Genomic DNA, 20,054 nt, shown 5'->3' on the forward strand with positions numbered 1-20,054 from the left:
ACAACCTCCTCTACAGTTCTTTCTCAGGACTTAGCTTGTGAGGGAAAACGGGATTACTTGAATACACAACTAATGGTGCCACTTCACCCCTTGTTGATGGTTTTTACTTGCTTGCCCAATAGAGGCACTAGAGGTTTAGGTGAAGAAAAAGCCCCTTTTATGCCAAACAATTCGGGTATCGATTCATTTTTCAATTTGGGGAAAATGGAAAAAAAAAGGAAACAGAGTTTTAGCTTTTCATTATCTATTTGAATTAATTGAATATTATTTGTAAATAGACAAGGAAAAATAGAAGAGACAGAGAACAGAAAAACGAAAGAGAAAGAGGAGGATAAAGGCAAGATAGCGATAGAGCTTAGGTACGATAGTCAGATGGGGAAAATTACTTAAGTGTTGGTTTTGTGCTATAGTTATTTATATATATTTTTTTTAATATTTTAAAATATCATTTTTACCTTGATTCAATAGGGTTTGGGAGATATTGTTAGATTAATTTTATATTAATCTAATATATTTGGGGCCACACATGAAATAAATAAAATGTGTGTGCTATTATTTAATAAGCCAAGAATTAAGTGATCTAATTGAAGTTCATTAAATGGTTAAGGGTATAATTATTGTGGATTAAATGCATAGATACCAGAATTTAATCATCACTTTAATGAGGGGCTGAAGTGATTATTATCATAAATACGTGACTGTTGGGTTTTCTAAAAGAAAACTAATAGTCACGATATTTATATAAAAAGGGGTTATGGTCCCCAATCTCTCGAATAATAATCTTTTGTAATTCTCTAATCCTCTCAAAGAGAATTCTAAACTCAAGAAAAAGAGAAGATTGGAAGTCCATCTCCTACACTCAAGAACCACTACGAATCACCATGGATTCAGGTACGCTTCCGCTTTCGTATTTCTCAGTAATTTAATATGGATGTTATGAAGATTAAGAGGACAACACTATACTCCAAACATTAAAACTTTAAACCTTGGAGGTCTTAGGTTTGAGTTTGAATTAAAATAAAAAATAATGATTTTTTTAACATCTGATACTTTAGTGTTAGAGATCTTTAATGTTTAATTCACTGACACACTAATATCAATAACCTCTTACACTTATGTCAAAAGTGAAAAATGATGAATATGTACATAATTATTGACACTTTGCTAAGTGTTAGTAAAAGTTAATTTTATAGTAATGTGTGTTGGGTCCATCTCATTTGGGGGCACAAAATCCTAAAGTCCTGAAAGGCTCGCTTGATGTGCAATTAACATCAAGCTTTGGAGTTGGATGAAAATTGCCATGAAATTTGGCTATAAAAGCAAGTGAAAGTCGTTGCCCTAGATAACGTGTGCATGCAAAGAAATGGTAAGAGAGAGAAAGACATCGAAGTTTTTAATTTGGAAATAGTGATTTCAATCTTTGATTGGACAATCAGAAGACGATTTTTACTCCGTTTTCTCCTAAAATTTTTAAGTAAGTTATGGCATCGCCTCTACAATCCTACTGGTCTTGATTTTTATTTTATCCTCACTTAACTATTATTTTAGATACTCACTTGTTAGAAAGACAATTATTAGGCTATGACTGTAACCCAAGAATATTGAGGTTATTGATGTTGATAGCCTTTCGTATTATATAAAGAAGAATTTGTGTTGTAATTTCATTAATATAGTGGAAGATTATATTGGATTATAGTCCCATGGTTTTTCCTTCTTTGGGTTTTCCATGTAAAATCTATGTCTTTTATGGTTAGTTTTTGCTTTAAGTTTGTTGGTTTATTTTTCTGCCTAATTATTTGTGGTACACATCTTATTTTAATCACACAAAAAAGGAAAAAATTTTATTTCTGCTTAATTTACAACTGTTTGTGGTAGTTCTTTTCCCAACAAAGTGGTATCAGAGCGTCAAAACAAGCAACAAAACAAGCAAGAGAAAAATGTGATGCTTAGAAAAATGACAACACTACAGCAATAGTTGATGGTGATTTGGGTATTGTTTATGATGAGAGCTTAGTAAATCTCACTTGTCATACTAGTAATTGGGTGATTGATTCGGGTGCTTCGTTTCATGTTACTCCACATCGTGATTACTTCACATCCTATGCCAATGGTAATTATGGCCATGTTTGGCTAGGAAATGAGGGGGCATCCAAAATTGTGGGCATAGGAGATATTTGCTTGGAAACTAGCATTGGCTGTAAGTTGTTGCTTAAAGATGTCAAACATGTACCAAATATTCGCTTTAATTTGATCTTTACAAGCAAGCTTGATGATAATGGTTACACTAACCAATTTGGTGAAGGAAAATAGAAGCTCCCTAAAGGCTCCCTAGTGCTAGCTAAGAAGAAGAAAATAAACACTCTCTATGTGTTAGAAGCCAAGAGCAAGAAAGAATACGTGAATATAGTTGTAAAAGATTTTGACATTGAGAAATGACATAAAAGACTTGGTCATATTGGTGAGAAATGATTAAAACTCTTGCCAAAAAATGATTTCTACCCAGCTTCGCAGGTATGTCCCTCAAGACTTGTGTTCATTGTTTGGCAGAAAAGACACACAGAGTAGCTTTTAAAAATATTTCTCCATCTAGAAAGTTGCAAATACTTGATTTGATTCAAACTGATGTTTGCATGATGCAAAGTAGATCAATAGGAGGTGCACTTTATTTTATGAATTTTATTGATGACGATTCTAGAAAAGTGTGGGCTTTTGATTTGATATCTAAAGACTAGGTGCTTGATATCTTTAAGTTCTTCCATGCTTATATTACGAGAGGGATAGGAAAAAAATAAAATGTGTAAGAGCAGACAATATTGGTGAGTACAAAGGACCATTTGAATAGTATTGCAGATCCCATGGAATCAGACTTCAGAAGACTGTACTAAAAGCCCCGCAGCAGAATGATGTTCTAGAAAGGATGAATAGAACAATTGAAAAGAGGGCCAGGTGCATGTTTTCTAATGCCAAACTTCCTAAATCTTTCTGGGCAAAGGCTATGCGTACTGTAATTGACTTGATTAACCTTTCTCCTTCAGCTCCATTTGATGTCGATATACTTGAGAGAGTTTGGACCGAGAAAGATGTTTCTTATAAATACTTGAGAGTGTTTAGTTGTACAACATATGTTCACATTCCTAAGGATGAGAGATTGAAACTTGATGATAAAGCTAAGGAATGCATTTCTTAGGCTATTGCATGAAGAATGTGGGTACAAATTATGGGATCTAGTGGCAAGAAAATTGATCAGAAGTAGAGATACTGTTTTTCTTAAAGATCAAATAGTTAGTGATGCAGCGAAGAATGACAAGTCTCAGTCATCTCTAGAGATTCCTATTACTCCACCTGTAGTTCATAATGATCATGAAGAAGTTAGAGAGGATAATAATGATGGTCCAATATAACCAATTAACCAAGCACCTCCAAAACAACCAACACCACCAGTTGAGCCAGAATTGAGAAAATCCACTAGAGAACGATGACCTTCTACTAGATATCCTCCACATGAGTATATGACGCTTACAGATGGAGGGGAGCCATAATGTTTTAAAGAAGCAATGTTTCCCTAGCAAAAAAGTGAGTAGGTTAAATTTATGCAAGAAAAGATGAAATCCTTGAATGAGAACCACACTTATGACTTAGTGAAGCTTCCTAAGAGAAAGAGGGCACTGAAAAACAAATGGGTTTACAGGTTGAAGACTGAAAATAACTGACAATAGCGATACAAGGCTAGATTGGTTGTGAAGGGTTTCGGCTAGAAGAAAGGTGTTGATTTTGAAGAAATATTTTCTCCTATGGTGAAGAAGTTCTCTATCCAAGTAGTCCTGGGATTAGCAACTAGCTTGAATTTGGAGATTGAACAGCTTGATGTAAATACAACTTTCTTGCATGATGACTTAGAGAGGACAAAATATAAATGGAGTACCTTGAAGGGTTCAATGTCAAAGGCAAAGAAGAACTTGTGTGCAAGTCGAAAAAAAGTTTGTATAGGCTGAAACAAACGCCAAGGTAGTGGTACAAGAATTTTGATTCTTTTATAGAGAATCATGTGTTCAGCAAGACTATATGCACCCATTGTTTTTTTGTAAAGAAGTTTGGTGATAATGATTTCATCATTCTTTTACTTTATGTAGACGACATATTGATTGTTGGCCAGGATACTAGTAAGATTAACGAGCTAAAGAGAGAGCTCAGCAAGTATTTTGCAATGAAGGACTTGGGACTAGCGAAACATATTCTTAGCATAAAGATTTCTCGCGATAAAAAATCTGGGAAGTTATGGTTATCTCAAGAAGCATATAATGAAAGATTTCTTGAAAGATTTAACATGAGCAATGCAAAATCTGTTTGCTCTCCACCTAGAGGCGATTTCAATCTTAGTTTTGAGCATTATCCTACAAGTGAGAAAGAGAAGAAAAATATGAAAGGAGTTCCTTATGCTTCAGCAGTTGGTAGTTTGATATATGATATGGTTTGTACAAGACCAGATATTGCTCATGTAGTTAGTGTAGTTAGCCAGTTTCTCTCCAATCCGGGCAAAGAACACAAGATAGTGGTAAAGTGGATTCTCAGATATCTCAAAGGCACTTCCAAGGCATGTTAATGTTTTGGTAGCGACAAACATGTGTTATAAGTGTACACAAATGCAGATATGGCAGGGGATGTTGATTCAAAAAAATCTCTATCAGGATATTTGCTCACCTTTGCAGGGGGAGCAATCTCATGGCAGTCCAAACTTCAACAGTCTGTTGCCCTATCTACCACTAAACCAGAGTACATTGCAATCACTAAAGGTTGCAAAAACCTTATGGATGGAAAATTTCCTATAAGATTTAGATGTGAAGCAAGACAACTTTGTTGTGTACTGCGATAGTCAGAGTGCAATTCACTTGGAAATGAATTCAACATACCATTCAAAATCCAAGCATATTGATGTGAGGTATCATTAGATATGATACGTACTTGAGAAGAAACAATTGCAGCTTGAGAATATACATACAATAGAGAATGAGTCAGATATGATGACAAAGTCGTTGCCCAAGGAGAAGCTGGAAAGCTGTATACATAAAGCGGGCTTAGCAGTCCCCTCCCCCCCAAATGATCTAGAGGGAGAGATTTGTTGGGTCCATCTCATTTAGGGTCCCAAAGTCCGAAAAGGCTTACTTGATATGCAATTAACATCAAGCTTTGGACTTGGATGAAAATTGCTGTGAAATTTGGCTACAAAAGCAAGTGAAAGCCACTGCCCTAGATAACGTGTGCATGCAAAAGAAGCGGCGAGAGAGAAAAATGACAGCGGAGGCTTTTAATTTGGGAATAGTGATTTCAATCTTTGATTGGACGATTGGAAGGCGATTTTTACTCCGTTTTCTCCCAAATTTTAAAAGTAAGTTACTGGCATCACCCTCTACAATCCTACTGATCTTGATTTTTATTTTATTCTCATCTTGGCTATTACTTGAGAGATCCACTTGTTAAAGAGATCGTTGTTAGACTGTTACTGTAACCCGAGAATATTGAGATTCTTAATGTTGGTAGCCTCTATTATTATTTAAAGAAAAATTTGTATTGTAATCCCATTAATATAGTGGAAGATTATATTGGACTACGGTCCCGTGGATTTTCCCGCTTTGGGTTTTCACGTAATATTTATGTCTCTTATGGTTAGTTTTTACTTTGGGTTTTGTTGATTTATTTTTCCACCTATTTATTTGTGATACACATCTTATTTTAATCACACAAAGAGTGAAAGAGTTTTGTTTCTGCTTAATTTGCAGCTGTTGTGGGAGTACATTTCCCAACAAATGTGGTGTGATAATCAAAGTGCAACAACTTCAGCAGCCTTGGCATGTAATCCCAAATTTCATTCAAGAACAAAACACATTTAATTGGATGTTCATTTCCTTAGGAAAAAGGTTGCTGCTGATAGTCTTCAAGTTCATTACATTTTTAGCTCTGATCAAACTACATATATTCTCACAAAGGCCCTGTCATACCATCATTTTTGTCTCTTGTATAACAACCTCAACCTTACTTTCCCAGGCTTAGCTTGAGGGGGGTTGTTAATGATATTGCTTATTGCTTCAGCTGACATGGGAAGCTTCAACTATGTGTCACATAGGATGTTAGTTATATGTATTGGTTATAACTACTTGCCATATGGCATCTTGTAATAGGTTGTTCTAGATCAAATTTGTTATTGCTAGGTAAAGCTGTTATAGCAGCTCAGCAACTATAAATTGAGCTTAGCTTAATTTTCAGATTGTAGTTCGTTAATCTTCCAATTGAATCTAGAATTTTCCGCTTCGTTCGCTCTGATTTTCTTAGTCACTAGACATCTAGTTACAATTTCTCAATTACGAAATAAGAATATGAAATCAAGATAAAAGGTGTGTAAGTTGATTTTATTTCTATAACATTTTGCAATTACTAATATGAAAAAGTGGTTAATTTATTTCAATAACATTTTGCGATTACTAATCTAAAGAAGTGGACTTGAATTTTGAAAACGTTGTTTGTTCTTGACTATGTCATCCATGCATGCTTTCATATTTCGGGGTGGCTATGGGCTATGAGCTGAGTGGCCTTGCTTAGCTCCATCGACAAGAAATAGGCTCCTTGGCAAATCGAGTTAATGCTTCTCCGACTTGTTATACATAATCTTTAAGATTATTAACAAAGGGATAACCGAGGAACTAAAATTAAATTTAGAGATATGATCTTTGCAAGCCAATGCAGTTTAGTGCTGGGCTCATCCACTACTGGTTCTTACTATAAAAAACGCATTTGCATTTCACTTTGTTATTGCTAGTATTCGCCAAAAATTAATTATGAAGCATTGATTTTTTTAAGCCAATATTAGCTTATTCATAAGAAAATGTAGGAAAACAGAATAAAAAAATATTTTTAAGCTATTTTCCAAGAGACTTGGATGTCCTTTTGAAAGGATGTGGGTATCTTGAAGGAGTTCATGGAATGCTCCTAGTGGCTCTCTTTTGTGCCAGAGAAAAATCGTTGAGAGAGAAAATTTTGTAAAAGATAATCTCACCAGGATTTTTCAAAGAATATGTCATATAAATTAAAAGTAGAGAATAACACTAGTCACATATCTTAATTTTTATACAAAAAGTTCTCGATTAGAGAAATACATACAACTGTTAAGAGTGGCCACTTTCCAGATATTATTTATTATATAAAAAATTATTACTCTCTTGTATACATATGCTATAAATATTTCACTCATCAAAAAATATCACACAATCTCACAAATAATTTCTTTTAAATATATAATTAGATTAAACAACTATATGCTTTGTGCATAACTTCATTTGCCAATGTCATATAACAAATCGAACATTTTGACTTGCATTTCTGTCTCTCCTCTACTAGTTTGCTTCCATGGCCAATAATTCAAAATTATGCAACTACCAAATTAGCTTGTAGGGGTGTTTTCGCAGATCAAATTTTGCAGATTGGACATCAATCTATATTCAATCCATGATTTTGCGGATTATAAATTTTCAATTCAATCCAATCCAATCCGTTGGATGTGAAGGAAACCTTACAAATTCATTTTGTTGCTAGAATCAACACAGTTAACTATTTTGTACCACTAAAAACAAGCATCTGCTAAAGAAAAATACATATTCTGGCTAAAAAGGGTGATAAGGAACACCATTTCCTTCGTTATTCAAAGTTTTACATATTATTTACTTACAATATTGATCGACTCATAAATGTGGATTAAGATGATCAATTAGATAATTCCTAGTAAATAACAAGAAAAATAGATAAACAACAATGTCAAATGCATAACAACGACAATAGCGGTGGGTGTTCGGATTGGGTTAACTCGAACCGAACCAAACCCAAAATTTATTTCTGGTTCATTTCAGGTTAACCTGTGCAACCTGAACGGATTCAAACTGTCAACTCGTTCGGGTTAAAATTCGGTTCGGGTTCGAATTTTCACATAAACGGGTTGATTTTTTTTTTAAGTTTTTCCTTTTAAAATTTAAAAAAATATATATGTATTAAACAAAAAAAAATCTCTTATCTCTCACTGTCTCACACTCTCATTACCTCATTGTTCTCACTTCTCACACTATCGGTCTCGATACCTAGCAGCAAGCCTCGAAAGCAAATCCATAAACAATGAAGACGAGGCCACGACGACAACAGTAGGAAGCCCGTTGCCCACAGCCGTCCAGCTCTAGTAGATGCCCTATTGCAGTTGTTCACCGCAACCCACTCATCGTCAGCCAGCACGCCTCCAATAATCAAGTCGCTTGCAGCCGTGCCTTGTCGTTCACCTCGCTTCTCACTCAGTCCCACACAGTCACGCTTTGCCAACACTGTAGTTTTCCATCGATCAAGGTTTGTAGTTTAGTCCCTACTTGGTACTGATATTTGGATTTTAGAGTGGGTTTATTGCTGACTTGCTATTGACTATTGTTGTTAATTAAATTGGAGATTGTTAATTAATTAATTAACAATTGTTCAATTATTTGGTGTGGGTTTGTTACTGTTGACTGATAATTGAACAATTGGGATTGTTTTTAATTAAATTGGAGTGGGTTTGTAACGTTTGTCACTGTTGACTGATAATTGAACAATTGGAGGCTATTATTAATTAAATTGGAGTGGATTTGTTGCTGTTGACTGATAATTGAACAATTGAATATTTTTGTTAATTAAATTGGAGTGGGTTTGTTGTTGTTATTATTAATTAAATTGGAGATTGTTAATTAATAAATTTGTGCTTTTTTTAATTTAGAATATGGCAATATACTGAATACTGATTCATAGTTATTATTACTATTATTATTATTGTTTGTTTAACTTAATTATTGTTCGGCAAAGTTATATTAATTCCCAAATGCTGTTGCTGTTATTAATTAAATTGTGATATTTGTTCAATTTAGGATATATAATATGAAATTATGAGTTTTTGTAATGAGAACTCATTTTTTACCGCAAAATCATAAGTGGGTGTTGAAATAGGATTCGCATTGGCTAGAGCGTCCAGATCCATAATAGATTCTTATTATTATATTAAATTGTGATGTTTTGTTCTAGATTTCTTTGTTTTGTTATGTTTATGCCATAGATTGACTTTGATCACTGATGCGATCATGTTATGGATTTATGATTCAGATGTCTAAGACAGATGGCTCAAGAGTTCGTGACAACATCCAATCCACTGAATCTAATGAAGTTAGTGTTATGTCACCAACGGCTACGGAAGCCCAATCCAGATCGAAAAGAAAGAGGTCATCGAGGACATCATCAAAACCACCTCAGCTAAGAAAAGTGATGGCTCTGAGATCAAAGGCATGGAAGGATTTCACTAAATTGCCAGAAGATTATAATCAGTGTAAGTGCAACTATTGCGGCCAAGAATATTCATGTAAATCTACTAATGGGACTAGCAGTTTGTCGAACCACTTGAAAAGGTGTTTTGAATATGAAAGTTATCTATAAAATCAAGCACCTTTAACTCAAGAACTTACTAGTGCCGGTAATGAAGAGATTGGTCAGGTTGTGGTTAAGATATTTAATCAGGAGGCTATTAGAAGGGCAACAACTAAAATGATTATTCTTAATAAGTTGCCATTTTTTCATGTGGAGAATTCTGGATTCAGACATTTTTACAGTATTGCATGTCCTAAGTTTGTGGTCCCATCTCATAGAACCATTACTAAGGATATTCTTGACTTATTTCTAGTTGAAAAGGCTTCGTTGAAGAGTTTATTATATGATAAGAAGCAAATAGTCTTGCTCACTACGAATATTTAGACTTCCATCACGATGGCCAGTTATATGGTAATAATAGCTCACTTTATTGACTAAGATTGGCAATTATGCAGGAGGATCATCAGTTTTAACACAATTTCTGATCATAAAGGGGAGACGATTGGTAAGCAACTCAAGAAATGTTGGCTTGATTGGGGTATAGAGAGGGCGTTCACAGTCGCTGTGGACAATGCAAGTGCAAATAAGGTTACCATTAGCTATTTGACGAATAAATTGAAGACTTTGAGAGATGATGCATTGGTGTTGAATGGTAACTTTATGCATGTGTGTTGTTGCGCATATATTATGAATCTTATTGTTAATGAGGGGTTGAAAAAACTAGACGACAATATTATTAGTATCCGTAATGTTATAAAGTATGTGAGATCACCTACTGCGAGATTGAAAACGTTTCAAATTTGTGTAGAGTAAGAAAGGTTTTGGGGAAGAATGGTCAGCCTTCTAGAGGAAGTGTGGTTTTAGATTGTCCAACTAGGTGGAATTCCACATATACCATGTTGATGAAAGTATTGAAGTTTAGATTGGTATTTGATCGAATAACAAATGAGGATAAGCTTTATCATGCTTATTTTCGTAAAGAATAAGGTAGGAAGAAAAATGTAGGACCACCAGAAAGTTATGATTGAGATAATGCTCGTCGAATGGTCAGGTTTTTGAGGATTTTTTATGATCCCACACTGGCATTTTCTTCTTCTCTGAGGGTGATATCTAGTACGTGCGACAACGAGATATGCGAAGTTAAAAATGCTTTGAATATAATGGCGGATAGCCATGACCCGCACATTAGCATGATAGCAAGTAGCATGAAGGAGAAATTTGAGGAGTATTGGGAGGGGCCTTTGAAGATAAACAAGTTGTTGATCGTTGCTTATGTATTAGATCCACGAGGGAAAATGAATTTTACAACACTTTGTTTTGAGGCTTTATATGGTAAGGATAGAGCAAAATGTGCTGAGATGAAAAACGTGCTGAAAGATGTGTTAAACAAGCTTTTTGAAGCATACAGTGCTCAACACTTAAAACCACGGGCTAGTGCAAGTGGAAGTGCGAGTGCATTTCCAAGAGATGTTTTAGTGCTTTTATGGATGAAGACGATGAGGCTGCTGTCACTAGAGATCACATAGAATTGTCAAATGTGCTAGATCTCTACTTGATGGAGTCAGCTGAATATCAAGCGCCTAATGCATTGGGTGCTCCATTTGATATTTTGCTATGGTAGAAAAGCTAATAGTTCGAAATACTCAATTTTGTCGTAAATAGCAAGAGATGTGATTGTCATTCCAATATCTACAGTTGCATCTAAGTTCACTTTTGGCACGAGAGGTCATATTTTAGATGAATATAGGAGTTCTATGACTCCAGATATGGTTGAAACATTGATACTAAAGCAAAACTAGTTGCGATCTTCACTTTTTGTTGATTCAATAACAAACCTTCAAGCGTTGGTTGAGGAAAACGAGTTTATGGATGCTCTTACAGAAGGTATAAATATTAATGGTTACTTATTTACTTATTTATTTTTAAGATTTGTTTACTTTAAGAGTTATTTACTTCAAGTATTTTTATCTCATGTAGAGCTTTGTAAATCGACACACGCAGACCATCCAAGTGTTCTAATATGAAGATTTTTTGTTGCAACAGTAAGTATGTAACAGTGTATATTGATTTGGATCAAGCATAATAATCAATTACAAAATCAGGGCATAGTAATAATACAAACATGCTACTAGTATATTGAGAATTGGATAATAATCAATTATACAATTAGGGTGTAGTCATAATACAAACATGCTACTAATAATATTGAGAATTGTTAAGGCATATTGAGTGATTCTACTAAATGTTAATTAATTTTTTTAATTTTTCTGTAAAATGGATTGATTTGCTTCATTTTCTATCCGTTGTTGCTCGATATTTTGCTATGGTGTTGGTTAATTATTGCTAATTTAGAGGTTTTATGATGAGTATTGATGGTGTTGGAGATGGATTATTAGCCTTGTTTGTCATCTGAAGATGTTTAATCATGATTGCCATTTGCCATTGTAATTTTTAGATTTGTAATTTTTTCGTTTATTGTGCTTGACTAAATGTTTTATGTTTTATTAACTTTCAAAAGACTTGTTGAAACATTGTTAATGATGATTTTAGTTGATGTTTGTTGTTAAGGATGTTTGGATTTGAGATTTTTGGATTTTAAGTGGTGTTTGGTAGAAGTTTTGGATTGAATTGTTCTAACCCGTTCTAACACGAATTAACTCAAACCAAAATTTTAACTCGAATTACCATTCCAATCTGATCCGAATTGTGAACCCAAACTGAACCGAACCAAATTAAATTTGGTTCGGTTTGGTTCGGGTTAGTGTTTTCACCTCGATTGGGTTCAATTCTCCAACCCGATCTGGTTGAAACTCGAACCGAAACTCGATTTGCCCACCCGTAGATGACAATGTGTTTTATTGGCTACAACTAAAGGCATTCCACTAGGAGAGAAATTAATTTATAATATTGGACCAAATGGCAACAGAGACAATATGAAATGGTTGAGCCTTCTATATAGAGAGGTCAAATTTCTCTTACATGCCCATATTTCCCATGATGTATTGTATTAAGATCAAACTACAAGTGTCTCTAGAGTAGCATTGCAAGTTACTTTATCTTTATATCTTCCAATGGAGAAAAGAATGTGGCATTGTTCAGTAACTTTAGTCTCTCCAACTTTTTTTATCCATCCAATGTGATAAGAAGAAGGATGTTTGTGAGTTTTAAGTTGTAACTTGTCAACCATTGTCTTGGAAACTATATTCTCAGTATTACCACTATCAATAATTAGATCATATAGCTCTCATTGACTGTGCATCTTGTTTTGTAGATGTTATATCTCTGAGTATCTTTCTCTTTTTGGAGTGTAAAGCAAACGTTGTACTACTAGTGATACTCTTTCATCTAGATGTGTCCACTCTTCCTCCTCTTCTATATATTTATTGTCTTCAAATAGTCAAGCTCTTCATTTTCCTCTGTATAAGTTTCCAAATTGATTGTTTGGTGTCATTATTTGAGACATTGGTTTGATGTATTGTCTGATTTGGAACAACGAAAACATTTGTCGTCTCAAGGAATTGTATACGGATTACTACTACTTGGTGGATCTTTTGTGGATCGTATATTTTGTCCATTACTATTTTGTGTTGGCTTTCTAAAGTTTTCTATAGGAGTTTTTCCTTTGTTGACTTCATACCTCTACTTTGGTTGCTGACCATGATTGAATAGCGTGGGGTGGTTTGATTTTAAGCCTTTCTTTTTTCAAGTTGCATTTCCACTTTTTTGGCTAGTCGAATGGCATTCTGCAATGTATGTACTAGTTGCAACCCAACTTGATCTTCTATTTCAGGACATAAACCATCTAAGAATTGACCAACTATTTGGGCCTTTGTCTCGTGGAGTTTATTTCGTTCCTTGACAACAATTGCAAATAGGGTTTGTACATAGTCAAGAGGCAAAAATTGTCCTATTAACAAGTGATGCATGCTATGCTATATCTTGACCTTTCCTTTTCTTTGTAGCACACAAGAAATCTATAATCGTCCTACCAAACTATAGCAATACCTTTGAGTTTATGCGCTACTACCTTGACTTTCTTTTATTTTAAAAAGTCCATTGTTTTAAAGAATCATTCAACATCTTATAAGCAATCAAGAAAGTCTTCAATGCCTAGTTGTCTACTGAATGATAGGAGTTTAACTTTGATGTGGCAGTCATTGTGAGTAGCTTTTGTATTCCTACTCGAGCTACTTGTCTCCTTAGTTCTATTAGTCTTCTTTTGTTCATTAGAATAATTTCTTGAATCAGCAATATCAATTCCCTTTGCTTCTTGATCACTTCTTTGGGCAAGTCTAATCACTTTTAAATCTTGTCTCATGCCAAGTAATTATTCTTCCATCACCGTAATATAAGTTTATATTGACTGTAGGGCTTTCATTGTTTTATGTTATGCTTCAGCTGAATGGGTTTGTGATTGTTTGAGTCGCTCTATTCCCATTATAATTCAGTCTTCAATATGGAGTATTGCTTTCTCCAAAAACCTTTTTTTTAAACTTTTTTTCTTGGTTTTTTGGGTTTTTGTAAGAACAGAGAAAAAATAATAGGGTAATGTTGTAATTAAGGAAAATTTAAGGGGTACAACTATAATTATGCAAAAGATGTGGTTACCAGCGATGGTGACCGAAAAAAATAAACAAAGATGGGTGGATCTGGAAAATTTAAGGTCAATAAATGTGGTGGTGGTGGTGGTTTGATTCAAATTATTGTGATTTAACTGAAATTTGAATTGAAGTGGCAGTTGGAGGCTTGTGTCTTTTCCAATTAATATAGCAGCAGCTGGCTGTGATGACGGTTTAGGAAGAAAAGGCTGATAGCAATTTGGTTTGGTAATAGCTATCAATTCACGGCAGAAAGTGACAAACCGACCAGCATTTAGTGTGGCAGTTTGGGGGCTGTTTTAGTGTGTTTCCAATGGCTACGGTGGCTAGTTGGTGGTGTTAATGGCTTGGATATGGTCGGTGGCATGTGGGCGTTCCAACGTGAGGGCGAAGATTGATAGAAAGAAGAAGAAATGGTGGCCGCGGTCGCCGCATGTGGTAGTTGTGATAGTGGTTTGGGTTTTATTTTATTTAATTGAATTAATGGATGATGGAGGAAGGATATGTGTACGGAGGGTGGTTAATGGTCAAGAAAGCTCTGCCTAATACAGAGAATGACTCTGATACCACTTGACGCAAGGCGGCGGCGATACTAGATTTCATTCTAGCGTACGTTCTTGAAAACTCAAAAAGGAGGGCTCTCAATAAAGAGAATGTATCTTAATTAAGAAAATATTGAATAGTATTACAGAGAAGCTTGTGTAAAGAAATAAGTATAACAAGCGTATTTATACTAGTTGGGATTATCCTATTCCTAATTAAATAATGATTCCTTCTAAGAAAAGGAATGTGTTTTAAATAAGAAATTACAAAGCAAATCCTAATCAAACTAGAAAAAAAGAATTTAAACTTATACTCCAACTATAATTATGTTTGTCCTACATCAGAAGTTGTGTCATTCCCCACAATAAACAAATCCTGTTATATGAGCTCTATTAATTAACTTGTAATTTGTACTAAAAATTAAAGGAAAAGAAAAAGAAATATTACTACAAACAACTGCTTGATGTTTTTTGTCATTCTGTACACTCTTGTCTTGGATAATATTAAGAAGAGTATCTAATATATCTTAAGATTCGGTGTTAATATTGCAACCATGTTCTTGTCTTTGCTTCAATCGTTGATCAACGAAGCCATCCAACACCTCGAACATTTTTCAGTAGGGGAAAATGGTCGGACAAGTTAGGCTTTTCTGCTTCTTCCATGATACCCCAAATTGTATCCTTAAACTCCCGCTAATTGGGATCAACCAAGTTATTAGAAAATATTGTGTTAGATGACAAATTAAGTGAAGTATGAAAAGCAGCTTGGCCAAAACCTATTGCTTTACCCGCAGGGCAATTTTCTTCAACATAACCGAGAAGGTCATTGATTTTCTTGCGCCGGAGGTCTTGATCGAAAGACTTTCCACAGTGGCTGGACTGGCAGCCGGACCCAACTAAATTCTTGGTGTCAGTAGGATTTGGACAAGACTGCTTCAGGGACCTTTCAATCATAGAATAATGAATCACAATTTTTAAGGATAGCTTTGGCCATGCTTGGAGAAGAAACCACTACTGTCGTCACCAGGCCAAGTCTTAGACTCATTATGCGGCCATGAATCTTGGTAAGATTGGCCAGTGACTTGTGAGGTTTACCACCCGGCTCCAGGAGGTTTCCGATCACCGGATATGGCTTTGGTCCCGGTCGAACCTGTTTGCGTCGTCATAGAAATGAAACTTAAGGCCATCACCCAAACGAATGTAAATACGAGCCATAGTATGCAGCTAATTAATAAATCCATCTTTCAGCTTAATTTAAGTTCTCTTTATTTCAAACTCTCAATATTAACAACATCCTCGATCAGCTTCTTTTAAAGATTTGATTAATAACATTCGAAAGGTGAGCTTGTGTCACTTGTCGTCCACCCAGGCGGCCGCTTCGGGCCATATGTTAGGAAGGCACATTTATTTTGATATTTCATAGTACCTGAATTAATAATTTTTTTATGAGCTTATTTTTTAGGCCTCTTTTAATAAGATCAAGATTCTCTCCCGATATGACCATGTACTTAGTAAATAACTCTCAATTATTGATTAATAGTTAATAAATAATTTTAAAAAAGTTGAATTTTACCTATACACTATTATTAAAAGACACATGGTAGAAGATCTTTAAAAGTTTAATAGAGTTTAGATTAGGAGAGAATCCTATTTCTTTTCAATAATTATCCTGAAATTACGAATTTATATGCAAATTTTATATTTGTTATGGCTAATGTTAAAGAGCTATAACTGTTATTTTATTGCTAATTTTTCTAAGAAGAAAATTAATTTTTTTTATCTTTCTAGGTTTAAAAATATTTAATTATTTAATATTACAAAATTTATTGCGCTCATCTCTACAAAAGAATTTGTTATATTCACTGAGTCACTTTTGAAGTTAAAAGAAAAATAGCTTCTTCAAATAATTGTTTTAAAGAAAGTTAAAAAGATATCTTTTTAACTTTCTCTCTTCTCTAAAATTTCATAATATCTTGTTGATTATTGTTGAAGTTCAATGTGTAGTTAAAACTTGATTAAATTTTGAAGTGTTTTATATTTCTTTGTTATTGACTGTAAGGATATCTCATAAAAAAAATTTCTCCTAAGGCCCTTGTAACTTGAATCCTTGATGTTGACCCCAATCACTTGAGTAATTTTTGCTTTCAAAAACATGAGCATTTATTTATTGTAGTGGAAAATGTTGGGATATGATTTTAATAGTAGTGGGTAAGGTTCGATATATAAAATATCATAAAATTTATAACATAACACATAAATCTAAATAAAACATTAAGTAGAGACCAAGGCTTAGTTCTACTTGTTATGGATAGCCTTCCTAGGACTTAGATCTTGGGTTTGAGTCTCCTATAGTGTGCGCGTGTTTTTAATCAATAATATTTTAAAGAATAAACTAGAATACAAAGTAATAAGTATATTTGGTAATATGATATTTTAAGGTTATAGTTTATATAGTAGAGGTTAGGGGTGGGCATGGGTTGGTTTGGGTTAGATTTTAAGTCCAACCCAAACCAAACCATAAAAATTTGAATCCAACCCAAATATTTTTAACCCAACCTAAACCAAACCATTTGGGTTTGGTTAGGGTTTAGTTTGAATTTTATTATCAAAATAATTTTTATTTTGATAAAATTTAATTATTCAAAATTATAATAATTATTAATTGTTATTAATTATTAAATTGATATTAAAATATAAAAAAATATAGTGGATAAAAATTATAAATTTTACAATAACTTAATCCTTAAATTAAAGAATACTAGAAAATCAAAATAAAGTTTAATCACAAAAATTATTATTTCTCAATATATAAGAACATACACTTTAATAATAAACTTTCACAAACATGACATTAACAATCTAATAATAAATTTTGCCACTTGTTATTTATTTAATTATGTAATATTTATTTTTATTTATCGTTTTGGTAGTTTTGCGTTATGTTGTCTACTTATATGCTTGATTTTATTTACATTATGATATTATATAGTGTATATGCTTTATGTTCTAATTTCATTATATGGTAAGCAAAGTTTTTTAGAGGGCCTAATATGGGCATTACATTCAATTATTAACCAAAAATTAGCCACCATCTAGCATATCGAACCCAGTCCAAGCCGAGTTATTATTGATCACTAGTAGAGTTCATGCTCTTTCTATGATGATCCTTCCATGTGGGAGGAATTATTTTTGTAAATAAAAAAAATTATGTTATTTACAACAATATTTATTTACTTTAAATTTATTTTTACATGTTATTTTCATTTTTTAACTGTTGATAATTGATCACGCTGTAAAAAATTTAATGGTGGCCTTTCACTTATTTGTGTTCATTTATTTTGTTTTCATTTATTTCATTTGAAAAATTTGAGTGTTGGGGTTTTGTCCATGACCCATGGGTAAACCATACTCAACCCATAATAAAATGATTTTCTATATAAAACTCACATTTAACCTATTTTCATGATTTACCCAACCCAAACTATTTAATTTGGTTTGGATTTGGATAAACCCATGGGTTGTGGGTTTATGCCCACCCCTAGTAGAGGTTATAGAAAAACAAACATTTTTTTGTGGTAAAAACAACAAGGTTGTAATTGGAAATTTAAAAGTACGTAGTAGCCTATGTTATAGGCTCCTAAAAAAATCAACTTTCAAAATAAAGCATCCTATGAAAAGAAATAATTTTAAATAGTTACCAAGCACCTTTTTTTTATAAAAAATTATTATTAGTAGTAGTAGTAGTAGGAAAAAAGACACTTACACTCCCAAGATTTAGGGAAATTAATGATCATTAAGACCCCCAAATTTTTTAAAAGGGACACGAGAACTCCTTTTTTACCACAATATCCTTTTGGTACAAATTTAATATTAATAGTACAATCTATCTAGCAGGCTAATAATATTAAATTACTTTTAACATTTAAAATAATATTAAATTATTATATTTATTTTAGTAATATATTTGTGTTTATTATAAAGATTTTAAATAAATCTTTGCGTTAAAAAGGTTTTATAATTAACAAAATATTTCCCAATTAATAATATTAATATTATTTTTTTAATAATATTCCAAATAATTTTAATGCTATGTTTCTATTTATTATTAAATATTACTTTCATATAATAAAATAGATCTAATAGATTGAAAAATATAAAAATATTGTTTAAATATTAAAACTATTTTAAAATGTATATTACTTTTATTTTAATGCCATATTTCTATTTATTATAAAATTTTGGCATCAAATTTTTTGGGTTAAAAAGGCAAAGGGTATTATAGTAAAAAAAAGTTTTGATGTCCTTTATTAAAAACTTAGGGTATATGTATCATTTTTCCTTCTTATTATTATCAGGGATAATAAAGTCAAACCAAGGAATGCAATCTCATTCCCAACCCCATGAGAATGAGATTCTCATTTCTTATTCCTAAATTTGGTGGGTTCCACAATTGTCATTCTATTCTTTGATTCAATTTTTACAAATAGACACACAAAATAGAAATTATATCTCATCCTGATTTTCTAATCCAGGATTTAACATACCCTTATAGAGTGTTTACTTTTCAAATTGAAGTGTAAATCCTAATATTGAGAGTGCAAAGTGAGAGTGGGAAATAGAAATTATTTTTCATCCTGGTTTTCTAATCCAAGATTTAACATACCCTTATAGAGTGTTTACTTCTCAAATCGAAGTGTGAATCCTAGTATTGAGAGTGCAGAGTAAGAGTGGGAGTAGAGTGTTTACTTACTCTAGACTGAGAGAGTGGATTGACAATCAAAATTCTAATTATGAGTTTATTTTGTCTTAGATTATGAGTGAATTGTTTTAAATTATAGTTTTACCCATATATAAAGAATGTGTAGCTTTCAATTAAAAAATGAATAAAAAAATATATTTGTACAATAACATATTTATTTTATTATTAATTTTAATTATAAAATATAATTATTAATATTTTTAATGATATAAGTTAATTTTTTTAAATTTTATTTTAATTGTTCAAACTAAAAATTATTGATAATGTTCATCTGTATAAATTGAGCAGTGATTTTGGAATTTCACTAGGCTAAGGTTTGATAAAAGTTGAAATTTGATATTTTGGCCCATTTTATATATGGTAATTTTTTGGATTTGTTAAGAGTATTTTTTAAATAGAAATGAGTGAGAGTGAGATTCTCACCTCACCCACAAGAGTGGGAATCCCACTCCTCACAATAAAAATGAGTAAGGCCCGTGGAGTTGCATTCTCACGCCGCCCACGACAATGGGAAATAAACAATTGATTCTAATGATAAAAATTTTTGGAATTAAAAGGAGTGAGAGTTAGCCTCCCACCTCACCTATGCGAGTGGAAATCCTACTCCTCACAACAAAAATGGGTAGCGCCATGTAGTTAGATATCCACTCCACCTACTTTGAAGGAAAATAAACAATTGATTTTAAAGACTTCCCATTCTAGAATCCGAATTCAAAATGTAAACACAGCATTAAGAGTTTTCCC

At 33.0% G+C, this 20,054-nt stretch overlaps 1 pseudogene; it reads right to left on the reverse strand.

The window, feature by feature from the left end:
- Positions 1 to 14,904: 14,904 nt before the first annotated feature.
- Positions 14,905 to 15,792, reverse strand: LOC112096339 (annotated as a pseudogene).
- Between the last annotated feature and the right edge of the window lie 4,262 nt (positions 15,793 to 20,054).

Source organism: Citrus clementina, unplaced genomic scaffold (assembly GCF_000493195.1).
Source record: "Citrus clementina cultivar Clemenules unplaced genomic scaffold, Citrus_clementina_v1.0 scaffold_8, whole genome shotgun sequence".
In the NCBI taxonomy this organism is placed as follows: domain Eukaryota; kingdom Viridiplantae; phylum Streptophyta; class Magnoliopsida; order Sapindales; family Rutaceae; genus Citrus; species Citrus x clementina.